The following is a 7,443-nucleotide window of genomic DNA, read 5'->3' as shown; positions in this document are numbered from 1 at the left end:
CAATTTTTCGACAATGGGGAATGAAGTCGCTTAAAAAAATCGGCAAATGTTTGATGGTGCGATATAAAAAATGTCCGAAGTAATGAAGAATGTCATGGCCGACCAATCAACGGTCCAAAGAGAGATTAGAAATAACCTGGACGATTTGAACAAGGTGATGGAAAATTTGGGCAAACTCTTTTTCAAGGAAGTGTTTGATCAAACTAGTAGAACCGGATCGACGAGACGCAACACTCTCATGATCTGACCAAAAGGCAAATCTGACAAGACTGATGGTCAAATCCTGTGCGAGTGCCAGGCGCTCAAAGTCAACGAGGTTGAAAAGTATTCCTAACTTTGTATGTATATCAAACTACCCCTGAGCATGCTAGCATTGTTTATCGCTTTGCAAAAGCATTTCAAATCAAATAATAACCGGTTAAAGGACTAATCACCTAAAACTGGCCCATCGATGCAATTTCAGCACATCACCTAGACATTGTAGGACTAATACAAAAATATAGTAACAATTGTATAGGTATTTCAAGACTCACCTAATAAAATCAATCAATCAAACGTTTACATCCGGTTTAGGCTTTGTGCATCTAAATTATCCAGACCAGCCAGACTTATGACTATTTGCTAGATATCTCTAAGGTTAGATGTATGACTAGGAGTACCTGCTACTTGCCTCAAATGCCAGTCCAAATCGAGTCATATGCGGGTCAAACCTATTTACTATTTTCATCCCTGTTTATTTATAGCTTTTATATCATGTGAATTGCATATACTGTTGAGATGAGATAAAAAACGAATATGTCCAGTAAATAAAGTCGGTAACAGATTAGCCAAGCACAAGAGTCCCGGGGAGGTCCACGAACCCTAGTCTTAGGTCCAATGCACGATAATCTCACCGGAGGCGAGTAAGGTTATCTAGTCGGTTAAAAGGCATTTCCTAGTTAAACTAGGTGGCGACTCCCTTTTTCAAACCATTTCTAGATCGAGAAGTCAGCCATAAACCTTGGGCGAGCGGCCCTCGAACCCAGCTTCGCTCACGTAGCAAACATACAATACCAGCATAACTATCTGAATCCAAATCCTGCTCCAAGGTTTCTGAGTCTTCGTAATGGCTCCCAGAGGGCGTGCCACCAGAATAATGCACAGTCTGCGCAACACCAGAAGACGAAGCAAAGTCTCCACGACCTCCTCGAATGTTAGATCCTCGACTATCACAAGCTCTCTGCCCATGGTCACCAGCACGAAGTCCACTCCACCGCCAGGGAACCCAGGAGGGATGTCACTGTCAGCTGGACCTAGCTCTGTTAGACGCACCTGCTCGTCTAGATCGTCAATACGCAACTGCAGAAGAAAACAGAGAGCAGTCAGAACCATTGGACTGCATACATGCATACATATAGGATAGAAATATTGCATATTGTTTTTACACTCATTTGTGCAGAGACGGTGCACAAGCGATCACGCCAGTAGTAAGCAGCATCGGCCAACTGAATCACGTTAGACACCGACACCTAAAAGCTAGAGAAAGACACTCAGTCCAAAAGGGCAAACGAGCCCTTAAAAGAAAAACATAGAAGAGAGAGAAACACTCACGTGAGTACAGTCGACAGGCGCAAAGGAATGCGTCATGTAGCACAAGGAAAGAAAATCCTGCACAGGCCCACACATGCCACTGTAACGCGCAGATCTCTCTGGCATCTAAATCAAAGAACCAGAGACCATGTCACCAGCACCAGCTCGCCTACTAGACGGGACTCGACTAGGAGAACTAGGAACGTCTACCCTAGCACAGACTGAATGAGACCCACATCTAGCACCTCCCTAAGAGAACATTAAAAAAGAACTCAAGCAGAGGAAGAAATCCAGAAAAACAAGATCGGAAAGTAACTCATACCCGTGGCCCTGTAGCCGCCTGCTGAACGTGAACGACAAGCATTCCGTCCAATGGAAGCATCCCCAGAAGATGATGCCTCGCGAAGTCATCTAGATAGCTCAGCTGAAGGACCGATACCAGACTGGTAGCAGAGTAACCCCTCAGATCCGGTCGAAGAGCATGCTATACCACGTCCCTGCCACGCAACATCGATAGAGGTCCAACCGGGACCATACGAGTACGTGGGCCACCCCACCAATTGAGAACACGCTCCCCCAGAAACCAAGATCTACAACTCGGACAATGCATCAGATAACCGCATGCCCGATCTCTCTACAGCACCTTGTACCCACTAAGGCCCGCGAACTCCAGGCGGAGTATTCTAAGTCGTATCCACACTGCAAATAAGACCTAGAGTAGTTCAAAAATAGAGTTCAGTACTCACATCTGTCCACGCTAGCTCGTTCAGCCGGCCTCTACACTTAGCTCCATGACTCTACGTTAGAGTATGGGAAAAGTCCTTAAACCTCAGCATAGGATATTCTAACCCCAAAAAGACACCAAAGCCAGTTAGAAGGCCCATCTAGATACCCCAGATCTGAAACAGAAGAAAAAACCGATTAAGCTAACGAAATCAAAAACACGATGCAGTAAAAAAGCGATAAAAGAAATCACGTGTACAGCAGGCCACATCCTAGAAAGACGGGATCCTCCAAGGACAACTCGGTCCATGCTAGTATAAAGTCAGCCATAAGTCTTGGGCGAGCGGCACCCGAACCCCGCTTCGTTCACAGTGGCGACTCCACTAGGGATTAAAATCAACAGTTTCTAAAACATAAACATAAAAATGTTTTTAGAATTGTTTTAAAAAACGGTTTCCATGGACCTAAACTGCATGGCTTGTGCCTTATCAATAACAGATTTATTTTCCAGCCATATTCGCACCTGTTGCATTGCATTATAAATTTCTCTTCTCACCTACTCTTTAGGAGTCCTATCCAGCCCCAATACTCATTGCCGATCTCACGTTCTGGCTTTGCACCCCATTACCTAGAACGTCTTATGCGGAGCAGTATCACTCACAGCCCAGTACCTCAGTCGTTTGTACTCGTGATTGAGGAGACCTATCAAAGGTATATCTGTTTGTGGGAGCCTTCAACCGGTTATTACTAAAACCCAATGACTCATCCCACATGCATTCAGCTTAGACACTACCCTCTAGGATCAACTCGATATAATGTTTGTATTTGAGGCATGACTGTGAATATAATGATTCCAAATTGAATGCTTCAAAAACTACTAATTCAATCTTAGTCTTAGGTCCGGCCTAACAAATTTTCCAGTTTTAAAAACCAGATTTTCAAAACTTCCTGTTGGGCCAGACCTAAAAGAAACAAATCTGATAAAGTGAAACCCCTTTGCTTGATCAAAACCTCCAATGACCAGTCTAGATATAGCCGCCAAGCTAAATCAAATTCCAAATTTCAAAACGAACTTCTACGTCCACCCTACGTGTTTTCAATTTCTGACAGAAAGGGATAAAAGAGTCATTACAATCGACAAATGCTTTCTATCTGCTTTAGAACTCCTAGAAGAGAGCTTTGCAGGAACGCCGACTCTTGCATTGCGATGCGAGGGTCCGAAACAAAACACCTAGGAATAAGCTTCGCCCAGAACGCGTGTGTGGGATAAATAAGGTTGGAAGGAACAAAGTGTCTCTGTGATATCAAATTGTTCTATGTGTCAGACTTGCTACGTGCTTCGTGTTTAAAACTAACTCTGCATCTCATGCTTCTGCACATCATGCATCTCATACATCCAGCATCATAGAAATATCATATACTAACCCCTTATGAATACATCCATATAGAAAAATAGTCTTGACTGCTACTCACGAAAGCAAGGGTCCAGGGTATCAAAGCGCTCAAGCCAAACACCTTCGAGATGACGCACTATGATGACCAAGGCCAAGCCGCAGCCAGGGTCAGAATGAAAGGATCCTTTCAAGAAGATGAGGAGATTACAAAGGATACTGAACAAGCGCTGAGATTTAAAATATTCCAAGACGTCCTCAAAGACCTAAAGGGAGAACCGAAGGATGCCCCTCTATAAGACCTACCAGTCGAAGACATGATCGATATCACACCCAATGATCGGACCCTTGCGGAGGATACTATGGCGGACCTGGAAAAATTTGTACTTAGGAGCATTTTTGATTTATGTTATGAAACTGATGTAATGTCGGCATCCATTTATAAGGATGACGACCTTTTTGCTTCCAGAGTCGATGATATAACCAGTAATTATGCGCATTTGTGTTATGTCTTACTTGATGGACATATTATTTTCAATGATCATCCCATACGCCATCAAAATTGATGCATTCAATATTGGTACAAAGGAATTTCCCAGAGAAATTTATGTTTCAAGTGGCCTTACTCATGTGGCGAGAAAGAGAGTTGCGCAAGTCATTCTGAAAAAAAAAATTGGTATTTGCATGGTCTTATGATGGCATGCCCAGGATCGACAAGGAAATAGCAGAACACTATCCGCCCATGAAACCAGACGCAAAACCGATAAAGCAGAAGCTCCGGAGATTCAGGCCCGAATGGGCATCTTTAGTGAAAGACGAGGTGAAGAAACAGCTCGAGGCAAAATTTCTAGAGGTGGTCCAGTACCCGGAATGGGTGGCAAACATAGTTCCAGTACCAAATAAAGACAACCGTATCAGGGTCTGTGTGGATTATCGGGATCTGAAAAAAGGAACCCCCAAGGATCATTTCCCATTACCTCATATAGATTTGCTAATCGATAGCTGTCACGACCCAAATTATTGAGCCGAGACCGGCACTATAGAATGGGAGTAGTAGCTCCGAAACCCGTAGCAAACCTAAAATAACTATAATTTTTTCGCAAATGCATAAAACATTTTTCGAAAATGTCTTAGATAATACAGTTATAGATATTAAAAATATCATATCAGAGTTTACATTCAAAATAAATGTTTGAAATCAAATCACTAATCTTATACTGACACCTACTGGCTATTGCAGCTCTAGGGACTTGTCACGACCCAAATTATTGAGCCGCAACCGCCGCTAGGGAACGGGAGTGGTAGCTCCGGAACCCGTAGCAAGCCTTAAATCACTAATACCTTTTTCACAATAATAAACAAATAATATTTAATCACGGAAGCAAACACATTTATATAACATATAACCAAATATTTACATTAACTGTTTAAACCTCGCGGGCTCTAGTTACCGTAGCCTATACGAACTGGCCTCGCGGTACTATATACATAAGTTAATGTCTCAAAACACCTCACCGGCATCTGGGGCAGTGGATCACATGTAAAACACGTAGCCTACAAAAGCATATAAACAAGACAACAAGTAATATGTACACTCAAAATGTACTGCTGTCTAGGCTACGGCTCTATCACACGGGACCACTACTGCAGCATTCACAGAAGTCAGAAACTATACATACACATCTGACTTCTGGACTTCAAAAATGGCCTCTAGCTTGGTCCACATACTAAGTACCTGAAAACATCAAAGGTGAGGGGTCAGTATTTGGGAGAATACTGAGTGAGTTTACATTTACTAACGGTATTATTATAAAAATATAACATCGCATCTCAAGAAAACAATAATATAAAACATTTAAACATGTATTTGATCCGTACGAAACTAATATCCTAGCATGCGACACATCTCTTGAACAATCATATATCGTTCAACCCAATCATAAATCTCAAGCTGTGAGTCCAACTCACTAGTGGGTCCACCCACTAGATACGGGGACTTCAGGTTACACCTTAGCCAAGTGCTCACTCGTATCAAATCATTATCTGAATTCGAAATTCATATTCAAATCATTTCTCAAATGCAAACACACTAGACTGACTCAATACTGGTGATCACACAGCCTATTGACACCCAATAGGTAGCTAGTTTCTTCGGATCGCATACTAGTTCTCGTATATATACTTGATAGAAATATCTATTATTTACTCAAACCATATATCATGCGATGCGATAAACAGTATAAATATATATATATATATATATATATAATAACTTTAATATATAATACACGAAAGTAAAATACAACTCATAGTGACCGCAATCCAATCAATGACGTGGTCGATGAAATGATATGCTCTCGCTATCCCACGTCTATTGACCTCTCTGCTCGTTAACACGTCTGATACATAATAATTAACGTTTGATAATTAGACGTGAACCTCGTATTCTAACACATATAATACTTTAAATTCTAGGGTTATATTTCATTCTTAGTGTTATTCGTGATCTCGATATTCCTTTATTATATTCACGATATATCAAACCCTGTTTCTCGTATTCGAGAAATGTATAATATCCTTAGCGTTTTTCATTATCGTAGCTCACGTAAAACGTCGAGCTAAAACTTTATTTTTCGAATTATCGGAGTCCTTAATCATTCTTAGGGTCTAATATTCAAAGATATTGAATTCTTGTTCAATTAGGGTTAAAAGTCAATTTTGGTCCTCCGTGGACCCACTGTGCGCCCACACAGGGTGGTGTGTGTGCGTCCGCACACCGGTATACGTTCGCACACCTTGGGTGTGCGTTCTCACACCACGGGTGTGCGATCACACAGTGCATGCGATTTGCACACAGCCCCGGGAAAGTCGTTTTCCGAGGCTTTTCAACCATTCCGACGTGCTATACATTCAACTATACAAAACCCATATTCCCGTTTCCTCAAAAACGCCATAATAAGATCAAAAACATCAATTTCAATCCTAAATCATAATTCCATTAAAACAGCCAACAAAATCCGAGTTTTACACAAATTCTCGAGATGTTTACCTTGATTTGAAGCTTAGGGTTGATAGAGGCTTCGATTCTGAAGAAATCGCCGCAAAAATCACTCGATTCAGAAGTCGAACGGCGAAACGGCGGCGAAACGACGATATCGTCGATATTTTTCTCCACTTCTCTCGATCCTTCTCCTTCCTCTCTGATTCAATTCTTCTCTCTATATATTGAATGGCTAAAGTGCCACTTTGATCCTTGTTCTTTTTGTTTATTATCATTTATCCTTTAAACTTTTCTTTCGTACGATTTAGTCTATAACTAAATCAATAAACTCTTAAATTATAACTTATACGTATTTTTTATATCCAATAAATAATACGAAACTCGATATTAAGACTTTCCTGTCAAAACCCAAAATTTCCATTTTCGAAACATAGTGGCTAAATTACCACTGTAGTCCCTGCACTTGCTTTTGGGGCTTTTCTTGACATTTTTATTTTAATTCCAATTCTGACTTTAGAATCGGGATATATTATTAAGTTCTTCGCTATTATTTTTTCCGAAACCGACCTACTAAAACTTATTTATTTTAAATTTTATCAGATAATTTTCCGATACCGCCACTCTGACAACTTAAAACCGGACACGTGGTCCAATTAGTTAGTAAAATATTTTGGGATATTACAGGACTCATACTTTGTGAAAGTCAATTGACTTCTGGCACAACAAAGATGGTTTGTCTGATCCGACTCTGACTACCTG

This window comes from Mercurialis annua, linkage group LG3 (assembly GCF_937616625.2).
Source record: "Mercurialis annua linkage group LG3, ddMerAnnu1.2, whole genome shotgun sequence".
Taxonomy (NCBI): Eukaryota; Viridiplantae; Streptophyta; class Magnoliopsida; order Malpighiales; family Euphorbiaceae; genus Mercurialis; species Mercurialis annua.
The sequence above is the reverse complement of the archived record's forward strand: the minus strand, read 5'-3'. Positions refer to the sequence as shown.